The 11,304-nt window shown below is 59.3% G+C and overlaps 1 long non-coding RNA gene across 1 annotated transcript; it reads left to right on the plus strand.

The window, feature by feature from the left end:
* Window positions 1–92: 92 nt before the first annotated feature.
* Window positions 93–4,534, plus strand: LOC135330175 (uncharacterized). The gene is made up of 3 exons (XR_010391987.1): window positions 93–148; window positions 702–862; window positions 4,222–4,534. It is a non-coding gene; the product is annotated as an uncharacterized LOC135330175 (long non-coding RNA).
* The last annotated feature ends 6,770 nt before the right edge of the window (window positions 4,535–11,304 follow it).

The raw sequence follows: 11,304 nt of genomic DNA on the forward strand, positions 1-11,304 counted from the left end.
GCCCGCGGCCAATGGCGCGGCGGTGGCCATGGCAACCTCTTAATTTATAGCATATCTAAATTGGCTCCAGCCTTGTGCTTGGCACAGAGGGAAAAAAACAAGGCATCTCTATTGTTGAGTAGTAGGTTTTACCTGGTGCGGTGGCGAAGTGAGTATTTACCTTTCTTTGGGGTCTGGGCGGGCGGGGGGGTCGTGGAAGTTTTTTTCTCTCTCTCCTTCTTTTTTTTTCTAAACCCCTGCGGGGGGTGGGGGTGGGGGATGCCCAGGGCTGATCTCGGGGGGTCCCGGGGAGCGAGCGGGTCTGGGGGGAGCCATCACCTGGCCTCTCTGCATAAGCGGGAGAGGTGGCGATTCGGGGTCTTTTGTCCGGGGATCCGCAGGGATCAGCAGTAAAAACAACAAGCCCCAAAGCGGGGTGGGAGGAGGAAAGGGGTTTTGGGGGGGGTGGGGGCGGGGAGGGGGAGGGGGGCCGGGGCCGCTCGCCTAATGAGGAGGGGGTGCTCGTGGAGGGACGGCTCCTTCGCACAGGGTCTCGGGATGAAAAGTTACCTCGGGTACTTGGCGCACGGAGGTATTTGACCCCCCAGCGAGCTCGCTGCCCTTTGTTATACAGACTTTTAGCGAGCGGGGAATTCACATCGCTTTTCTTTTTCTTCTTTTTCTTCTTTTTCTTCTTTTTCTTCTTTGCGCTCCGCATTAAGTCAGTCACTGACAACATCCGTAAAACCTGAGTCAACACGAGAATAAAGAGGGGAACGAAGCGGGAGACTAGGAAGAGCGGATCGGCTCCCTGGAAAACGAAAAAGGAAAGGAGAGAGGGAGAGAGGAAGGGGGAGAGGGAGACAGCCCGGCGGACGGAGAGGTGCGGGGCTGTTGTGCAGCTGTGTATTATTTTTCTCTTTGATTGCAGGTGCCGCGGAGCTGTAGGTAACCGGCCCGCTTTGTGCGCAGGGCCCGGAGGGCAGGGGTTGACCGCTCGTTTTTGTGGCAGCGGGGGCGATGCCGGGCCGGGAGGAGGCCGGGGGCAGGCCGGGGGGAAGCCGGGGGCAGGCCGGGGGCAGGCCCGGCCCTGGGCGAGGCGAGGCGGGAGCGGGGCCGGGGGCAGCCGCGGGCTCCGGTGCCCGAGCAGGGGGCGAGCGGCGGTGCCGGCCGAGGAACTCTCGGCTGCGGCTGCTGCGTGCGGCGGGCCCGGCCGTGCAGGGCAGGAGGAGGAGGAGGAGGAAGGTGGCCGCACAGGTGAAGGCCGGCGCCCCGCGGCCCGGGCCCCTCCTGCGCCGCCGTTCCTCTGCCAGCAGCTCGGCATTTTTTTTCTTTTCCCTCGCTGCGGAGCGTCCCGCCGCCGCGCAGGGGGCCGCGCTCGGTCCCCGCCCGCCCGGCCGCCGCTCCGGCTCCGCGCCCAGCCGCGGAAACGGCCCCGGGGAGCCGCAGCCCCGCGGCGGCAGCGGTGGCGCCAGGGCCGAGCGCAGGTGGTTTTCTGTGCGGGTTTTCACAGGGATCGTTGGGGAAGGAGAGAAAATAGAGGAGAGGAATACAGAAAAGCAGAGAGAGAGAGAGAGAGACAGACAGGAAAAAAATAAAGAGAGAAAAAGAAAGACACAGAGAAATAGAAAAAGAGACCGAAAAGGGAAAGAGAAGGAAAGTAAAATGAAAAAAGAAGAAATAAATAAAAATAAAAAAGGAGAAAGGGAGAGAAAGAGAGAGAGAATGGGAGAGAGGGAGAAAACAAAGAAAGAACGAAAAAAGCAAGAAGAGGAAAGAATGGGAAGAAAGGAGCGGCGAAAGACAGGAAAAGAAAGAAAAACGAAAAAAGAAATAAAGCGAGAAGAAGAGCGAGAAAGAAAAAGAAAGAAAACGAGAAAAAGAGCGCGCGAGAAAAAGAAATAAAGAAAATGAAAAAAGATAGAAATAAAGAAAACGGGCACGGGAGAGAAAGAAAAGGGAAGGAAGGAAGGAAGAAAAAAGAACAGACAGAACGAAAAGGAGAAAAAGCGAGAGAAAGAAAAAGAAAGAAGGGAGGAAAGAAAAAAGAATGGAAATGAAAAAGAAAGAATTGAAAAGAAAAAGAGTGGAATAGAAACTGATAAAGAAAGAGAAAAGGAAGCAGGGAGAGAGGGGGAGAGAGAGAACGAAAGAAAAAAAAGAAAGAAACGGAAGGAAAGACAGAAAGACAAAAAGACAGACAGAAAGTCAGACAGAAATAAATAAGGAAAGAAAGAAGGAAAGAAGGAAAGAAAGAAAAGTGAATAGAAAGAAGGAGAGAAAGAAACCGTTGCTCGATTTCCGACCCGGCGCACGCCAGAGCTCTCGCCGCGTCTCGGCTCCGCCTGAGTTAGCTGGTTCGCTCGCTTTCCCGCTGCGGTTCATTTCGGAGCCGGAGGCCGCAGTGCGGGGCGGCGGCCCCGGGGGCTCAGCCCCCCCCGTGCGCGGCCCCCGGAGCGGCCGGGACCGGGACCGGCGCCGCCACGCGCGTTCGCGGCCGGCGCGGGGCCGCCGCAGCGGGCCGGGGCGGCTCGGCGCAGGGTTCACCCGGGGCCGGGGCGAGCGGGCAGCGCCCTGGGGGCGGCGGGAACGGGAACGGGGCCGGGGCCGGGGCCGGGGCCGGGCGGCCCGAGGCGGCCGCGGCAGCCGCTGTGGGCGGCGGACAGGAATTTCCGACCGCGCAGGGCTGAGGGGAAAAACAGCCCGGCATAAACGCGCCTAGCGATGTGTTCGGGGAGATACGTGTCTGTATACGTACCTATATATATTTATGTATATATGTGTGTATGCGTACAGGCTCACACACACAAATACATACACACACAGATATACAAATATTTATGCACACGGATATATAAACACACACACACACGCACGTGTTTGCATTTATAGCTATATATATAGATACATGTGTAAAGGCAGCCGCTCTCTCCGCGCACGGCGCCGCGGCACCGAGGTGCCCTCCCGGCCGCGGCCGCGCCAGGCACTGCCCGAGCGCCGGGGCCCTCCGTGCCCCCCCCCGGGCGCCCTTCGGGGCTCGCCGGGCCGCGGAGCGGAGCCCCCCCCGCACACGCCTTGGGTCGCCACCGGCACGTTCAGGCGAGCGGAGCCGCCGCGGAGCCGGGCGCGGGTCGCCGCTCCCGGCCGCCCCGTCGTGCCGGTGCCATCCGAAGCCGGAGCCCGTCGGGGCGCGGGGGAAAACAGGGGTTTTCCGCGGCCAAGCGCTGCCCCGCGCCCAGCCGCGGAGGCTCCGCACCGCGCACGGAGAGCGGCCGGGCGCCGTGCGGGGGGCCCCGGCTGGGCCGAGCGGCCCGGGGGGCGGCCCGGACTCCTTCCCCCCCCGGCCTGTGTGCCCCCCCCGCCCCGGGGCTGGTGTTGGCCCCCTGCCTTCCCCACGCCCGGGGTGGCTCCCGCGGCACCTTTCCCTGCGTGGCCGGGCTGGGAACAATGCGGGGAAAGAGCGGGTCGTGGCAGCGGGGGGCTGAACTGGGGGACACGGGGGGGGGGTGCGTGTGTCAGCGCCGATCACATGCTGTAACAAAATTAATATGTATAATCTATAATGTACGTAATGGGGATGGGTGTGTGCTCGTGTACATAACGTGCGTGTGTGCAGCGGCAGCCCGCAGGGACAGCGGTGTTCACGCATTTGCTTGCGCACACGCACCCCGCTGCCACGGCCTTGCACACACACGCGCACGCACAAACGGCGTTGCACACGCACACATGCACACGCGCACACACGCACACACGCACACGCTCTGCTCCCACGGCCTCGCACGCCCCCGGCTCCGACCTGCCCTTGCACACACCTTGCTCCCTCCCGGCCCGATGCGGTCTGCGGGTCTCGCCCGGGCAGGGTCCCCGTGTCCCGGCCCGGCCCGGCCCCTCTGGCCGTGACACCCGCTAGTTGTTTCCCGGTGATGCGGAGGCCGGTTCGGGCTCTCCAGCCGCGGCCGCCGGCACCGGGACCGCTCCGGATTCCCGGCAACGCGGTCGCCGCAGCGGGGCAGGGACGGCCGGGGGCTCCTGCTCCCCCCTTCCGCTCTCGGCCCCTGCTTTCGTTTGGAAGTAAAATAATACATATTTTTTTTTCCCTTCCAACGGGAAAGGGGGAAAAATACAAACAAACAACCCCTCACCCCACCCCTATTAGACATATTCCCCTATGGTAACAGATGGCAATTCAGGCAACATAATATCCGCCTATATGTAACTAATAAACCTATTGTGTTTTAACAGGGTAATGCATGGAGAAGCAGCGTCGCTTATACAAGATGTTGATGGAATTTACTATATAAAAAAATCCCATTTCAAGAATAAAGTGTATCAACTTACAGCACAACAGACGGCAGAGGGATAAGCGAAACAGACAAAAGACAAACAAGATAATAATCTGTTTCCAATCAGTTAAGCCCTGTAGAATTTGTAATATGCGGTTTGCATATTCCCCCTGTGTTTTGTAATTAATTATCTATCTGTTAGGAGGCTCCGCCGACGAGTTTGTTGATATTTCGAACTATTTTGGTTGTGCGCGGCGGCGACTCGGCGGCAGCCGCCGAGGAGCCGGGGCCGGGCCGGGCGGCTGGCCGCGGCCGAGGAGCCCTGGCCGGGAGCGGCGGCGGCAGCGGCCCGCTCCGCGCCTCTCCGCGCCTCTCCGCGCTGCTCCCCGCTGCTCCGCGCCGCTCCGCGCCGGCCGCGGGGTTTCGCCGTGTCGCGGCGGCTGGCGGGGACCGCGGCGCGGTTCGGTGCGCGGCGGCTTTCCCTCGCTGCAGTCCCCTCCTTTCCCCTGGTAAAAAGGGGACGGTGCAGGTTTTAACATTAAACAAACCCAGCAAGCATCTCCTCGCCGGGCCATAGGCGTTTCTGAGTGACTGCGTTACAAATTGTAAATTTAAATAGCTCACAGGATTCATTACCTCCCGCGTCTGATTTCACCCAGCCGTGAAAAATTGTCCTGGTGTACCACTGAGAAAGGGTTTGCTGCAAAGAGCCACAGCCTAATCACCAGCTTTCTCTCTCCAACAAAAGTGTAATTATTTTGTTTTGGGTGTAAATATAACCCACGGTACAAAAAAGATAAACCTCCAACAGCGTCTGAATGCATTACGGGGAGGTTTAAAAAGATCCGTCCTAAATTAATACCAAGGTTAAAAGGGGAAGGCAGCTGGGACATGGAAATTTCCGTATTATACGGCGTATTCTAGGTATGCGCGTATGCGTGTGCGCTCAAACAATGCGCCCCCCCCCGCGCGCACGAAGACCCGCGCAGCGCCCGCGCAGCGCAGCGCCGCGGCCCGCCCCCCCCGGCCGCAGCCGCCCCCGGGCACCCGGATAACACGAACCCCCCGCGTTACCCGGTCAGCTCCCGCCGCGGACACGCGAGGGTCCCCCGTGGGGCCTCCCCGACGGGGCGGCGGCCCCACAGCCCCCTCCCCCAAAGGCCGTGTTGCCAGCCCGGTCCCCGGCAGCCCCCGCCGGCGCTGCGCCCCGGTCCTGTGCCGCCTCCCCGGCTGGGTCCCGCCGCTCCCGGCGAGGCCGGGCAGCCCGGGCCGGTCTCTCCTTTTCCTTCCCTTCTCCCTTCTTTTGCTCTCCCTGCCAGGGAGCGGGGACCCCCCAGCCCGCCCCGGGGCGGCTCTGTGCTCCCTGTCCCCACGGGCAGTTCTGTAAACGACGGGGCGGGGGGAAAGGAAGCAAAACAAAACGAAACCCAAAACAGCACCGCGGCTGGAAATACAAACGAAAACCGGGGTGATTTCTCCCCCTTTTCTTATTTTTAACGAATTTATTGTTTCCTTCCCTCCGAGCTCTTGGTCGGCGTTTCGGAGAGAGAGACGCCAAAAAAACGAAAGTCGATGCCGGTGCCGGCGGCAGGGTGAAGCCTCGGGAGAGGCGGAAATGACTCCGGAATTGAGCTCGGTCGGTGCCGTTTAAGAGGGTGGGGGAAGAGGAAGAGCAGCGGGACGGGCGCTGCACCGCCGGCACGAAGCTGGCGGCCCGCCGGAGCGGGGCCCCGGGAGAAGCTCGGCGGCGACCGGGCCCCGGCGCAGCCCGGCTCCGCGCCCCGGCGCGGGGGCCCCGCGGAGGCGCCGCGCCTTCCCCTTGGACGCGGGGTGGGAACGGGGCGGTTCAGGCTCTCCCTGCCCGGAGCTCCGGTTTTTTGGGGACGGCTGGAGGGGTCGTTTTGCCGACCTTCCGCGTCCTCCTGCCCCCAGCTCCGGGCCGGCTCGGCCACCTTTCCCAGGGCGGCAGGGCCGTGATTTATCGGGGTTTCATCGACTGCTTCCCCCTCCCTCCCCTACAGCTGGTTTAATCGGTTCCTTTTTCCGGGGGGAGGGTGGTAATTGGAGAGGCTTTAATTCCACCCCCGCGCAGCCCCTCCCAGCTCCAGCACTTCTCCATCCTAGGGCCCCATTCCCACTCCAGCTCCCCTCTCGCAGCCCTATCGCGATTGCCCCGACAATTCCCCAGGGCTCCCCGCTCCGGCTCTCCCTCCCCCTGGGCTTAAGGCGCCGCTACGCGCGGAGCCGACCCCGGGGCAGAGCAGGAGCCCCGATCGCTCCCGGTCCCTGCGACGCTGGATCGCGGCCGCCCTGCTTTGAAACCCGGCTAGGAGAAGCCTGGCTGAGCAGCTTGTGTAGCAATAAAAGATCTGGAGAAACGCAAGCCCAGAGCTTCGGAAACTTATTTGCTTGGGGGGCGGTGAAGAACTCGCTCCAAATTTCCTCGGGCGATCCCCGGCCCGCTACAACCTCCCGTCGATGCGACCGCCCCCCCGGCGGGGCTGCTCGGGCCGTTCCCACCCGCTCCCCCACCGCTCTGCCGCTAATGAGCGTGTGTGTTGACACGGCGAGGCGATGCCCCCGTTTGCCTTTGTTTGGGAGGTGTGAAAGAGGGAATCTGCATGAGAAAAGCCGGCGGCAACCGCGGAGCTCGGCATAGCAGCAGCGGGACAGAGCGAGCCGGTGCGTGGGGAGTCCGCCCTGTCGGGGCAAAAGCCCTCGGAGCGGGGGGCCTGGGGGAGGAGGCGGGGGCAGGACCGAGCCTGCGGGTTGTCTCGGTTTGAGCGAGCCAAAGCGGGGAAGGGAGCTTTCCCCGGCCCTCTTCGCCCAGTGCTCCCGTCGGGGGTCGGGGCGAGGCGGGGATCCGGGCTGGGCCGTGCGAAGCGGGGGGAGCCGGGGCGTTGGCGGCGGGTGCCCGAAGGGCTTAGCCGCGGGTGTCCGCGCACCACGGGACCCCAAAGCTGCCGAGGAAAGGCCGGCAGGGGAGCTGGGTGTCCCCGCCGGGCTGTCACCCTCCTCCACCCCCCCGCCCAGGGCCTTCCCCTCCCTTGAATTTTGCGGGGGGGCGGGGGGCGGGGGGCGGGGGGCGCACGGCCCGCGCCCGCGGCAGCAGGTTGGCGCTGGGCTGCAGCGGCGCACGGGGCTCCCGGGGCGCCCGGCCGCGAGAGCTGTCCAGGGTGCTGAACCGGTGCCGGGCCGCGCCGCCCGCCCCCCCGACGGCCCGGACCCTCGCGCTCTTTCTGTCGCTGCTTTCCACCGCTTCTTTTTTTCCCCTCTCCCTCTCCCTCTTGGTCTTCGATCGATTCTTTCTTTCTTTCTTTCTTTCTTTCTTTCTTTCTTTCTTTCTTTCTTTCTTTCTTTCTTTCTCTCTTTCTTTCTCTCTTTCTTTCTCTCTTTCTCTCTTTCTCTCTTTCTCTCTTTCTCTCTTTCTTTCTTCCCCTTCCTGGCTCCCCCTGCATGCACGAATCTTCTACTGCTCTCCCTATTTCTCATCTCCTCCTCTCAGTTCACACACATACACACGCATTCAACGCTGATCTCTCTGTGTCTGTCTTCCTCTCCTTTCCCGTCTCCCCGCTCCCTCCCTCAGAAAGGTGAGTTTGCCAGAAAGAGTGGAAATTTTGCAAACATGACGATATAATTAGAAGACACTCGTCAGAGCCCCTCTATCTCCCCAGTGCTGTGGAAACATTAACCACTTAATTCCGATGAGAGCCAGGCTGTGCTTCCAGGGCAAATCGTCAGCTCCAGACACCGTCTCTGTTTCCAGGGGTAAATAACGGCGGTATTTCAGCATGATGGTCTTATTCTCACCAGCTCAGCAGCTGCGATTAAAAATCAAAAACCAAACTCCCAGTGGCAGGGCTGGGCAGACACGCACCCTACCCTCCCCGCGGGCTGGGGGACACCCTCCTCACACCCCGGGGTGTTTGAACTGGCTCGAAATGTGACTGTACAGGAGAAGACACACAGTCTGGGCTTCCGCATCTGCCTGGTCGCAGCAAAGGGAACCCGAAACAAAGTGCATCAGAAAAAGATTGCAAATCTTGCTTCTTCAGGAAGGAAAGGTGACACTCGGACACCCTTCCCACCTCTTCTACACAAATGCTCCTTCCCTTGCACTCATCCCCCCCCCCCCCTTCCCTTACACATACACACATTGCATCGCCCGCCCCCCTGCCCTGGACAGCACCTCCTGCACCGGCGAGGGGACGGAGCAGACCTGCAGCTCCTTCCCGGGACCAGCCGAGTCGGGGGGGTCGCTACCAGGAACCCTGAACAGGGAAGGGCCCCAGCAAGGCCCGGGCGACCCCCCCCCCCCCCCCCCCCCCCACGGGGCTTGCCTGGATTCGCCCAGCCCCAGGGCACTGGTAAGGGGTAATGCCTGAGCAGGGACCCCGGGGCTGCTCCCGAGAAGCTCTGCCCCACTGCCAGGTCCAGGCTTCCCGGAAAAGGGGTCTGCCCCTGCCTGGGCTCCATTGCTCTTTGTCTGACCTGTCCTCTCCTGCAGACCCCCACCGCCCTTATCCCCGCACACACACATGCACACCCTTTCCCTTCATACACACCTGCTCCTGAACATGCAAACCACCCCCACCCTCTTCACCCACGTACATGTGTGCACACACCCTACTCGTGTGCACACACACACACACACGCTTCCCCGCACAGACACCCTGCCACTGCACACACACACACACACACACACACACACACAGACAACTCCTCTTCCCCTACACCTGCATGGCTCAGAAACATCCCTTCAGTGTGTCTCTTACATGCAAACACCAGCCAGCCTTAAAACACAAACACACACGCGCGCGTGCGCACACATGCACACAGAACCAGGCGTCATACATGCACATTCTCCCCTGCAACACCCATTGCAGTGGTCCTGCCTTCTCTGACGTACCCAGGCTCTGTGGGGCCTGACACTATCCCTCAGCACCATCTTTTTATAGGAAGAGATGTGCTTTTTCTCTCTTTGCAGGCCTGGGCCAGAGAAAAGAGCCTTTCCTGGGGGGGGCCTGGAGTAGGGCTGAGCATTTGGCCTAGGTAACCCCAGCACCCGTGCCACAAATTGGGTGAGAACTCAGCAGCAGCACCTCTGTCCGGGCAGAGACCTGCCCTGAAAGCCTCTCCATAACATCAGGGAAGGGGAGGACTGCACACAGGACCTGTCTAACCTCATCAGCTGCCTAATGTGCAGTTCTCATGATGAGCATGCTTGAACTGTCACTGTCACCTGTGCACACGGCTGTGTTGCTTTCTCTCTTTTGCCTTCCCCTCTCCTCCTTCCCCCTGGAAGGGGAATCCGTCCCCACTCCCTTCTGCTGACAAGTCCCCACTAGAAATGCACAACTTGCCTCTGCTAACCATGTTCAGGGCCACAAAAGTAGCCCCTCCTGCTCTGGGCAAATGGGACCACCATCGGTATCTGGGTCTCTTGGGCCTCCCAGGCCACCCAAGAGCCAGGAGACAAGACAGAGCAGGGTACAATGTTGGGCCATGACAGTGATGCAGAGGGCTTAAAGGAGAGCAGACTCCCCATGGGCTTGGGAAGGGGTTGGCTTCTTTTTATTTTTCTTTAAATGCTTCTGATTCATTTTTCTGGAGCAGGGCGAAAAACAGCGTGGGGGAAAATAGGTTTGGCATTTCCATTGGTAGGAACTTCTTACAGCTGGAGGTGAACGTGCCCCTCAGCTGGATGACAGAGAGCCCTGGAAGAGCTAATCAGCTGAGTCAGCTAATTAGCACAAGCAATGCAGGGCAGAAGCACTCCTAAGGAGAATTTGATACACCAAGGCCTTGCTGCAGGTAAGTCCTAAACCAGAGGCAGATGCCCTGTGCATAGAGACAGCTTTAACCTTTGCAGTCCCTGGGTGGTGACAAAGTCCAGTTATCCTTTTGTCTCAGACACCAGGGCTGTGTTCAGCAGATTAGCTAAGGGAATAATGAGCATTCAAACAAGTGAGGACTTGTTGGGCCGTGTTCTGCTTTATTATATTACTGTTAACAAATGATGTTTTGGGCAGCTTCCCATATGGGCTCATGTAAGCTTGACAAGTGGATTTGGGCAGGGAAATTAGGTGAGGCCAGTGCAGATCTGCTTCGTATCAAAAGATGAGGTCTCCATGTGTGTATGTATAAATGTAAAGGAACTGCACATGCACACACACATATCCGTGCACTCAGAAACTGTATGGTCAGGTCTGGGGCACATACCTTTCCCTGGCACCACACAGTGCTCAAGTGGCCCAGTGTGCTTCTGTCCCTGTGCACACACACACACATGCTCATGCGGTTATGAATGTGAGGTTTTTAGGTGTGGAAGAAGCACAGGAAAAGGTTTGGAGGTGTGAGCATGTCCCTTGTGTGTCCCTAAAGTCCAAACCCAAGGCAGGAGGTGAAGAGGCCATTTTCTCTTTGCGGAGTCTGAACCTGATTCCGCACTTGAAAACCAGTGGGGATTAAATCTGTCAGAGGCTGGCTCAGGTTTTTAGCTCACAAAAGCTCTGTGCAACTTCTCTGGACTTCTGCAGGGACTGCAGGTACCAAGCTGAGGGCAGCCACTGGCCCTGGCTGTTGATTTCTTTACACTAGTGCATGAGAGGAGATTAGCAGTGAGAAATGTCTCTTTGGTCACCTCTCATACAGAGCCTTCCTTTGTTTTCCCTCATAACCTCATCTCTAATCCAAGTAAATGCCCTCCTTAGAAACCAGGCTTTAGCTGGCTGCAAACTGTGGGCACCAGTCTTATGGTGGGCCTGGTACAGTTTATTTATTTATTCCCCCACAAACATAAGGGATAAACACAATAATTTCAAAGAACCAATAGCTTCCTGCTGGAGACGCCAACAGGGACCTGCCGCGAAGTCCTGGTATGGTGTGACACTGACACTGATTCAATCTGACACCTGGGTGTCTCCAAAGCCATCACATTGTGTGTTGCAAATGTATATTAACATTAGTATGCATTGGCACAATATGGATCCATTATTCCAAATGCTTATGAGAACTAGGTGCTGCATAGGAGCAGCTG

The sequence above is a fragment of the Dromaius novaehollandiae genome, chromosome 17, assembly GCF_036370855.1.
Source record: "Dromaius novaehollandiae isolate bDroNov1 chromosome 17, bDroNov1.hap1, whole genome shotgun sequence".
Taxonomy (NCBI): domain Eukaryota; kingdom Metazoa; phylum Chordata; class Aves; order Casuariiformes; family Dromaiidae; genus Dromaius; species Dromaius novaehollandiae.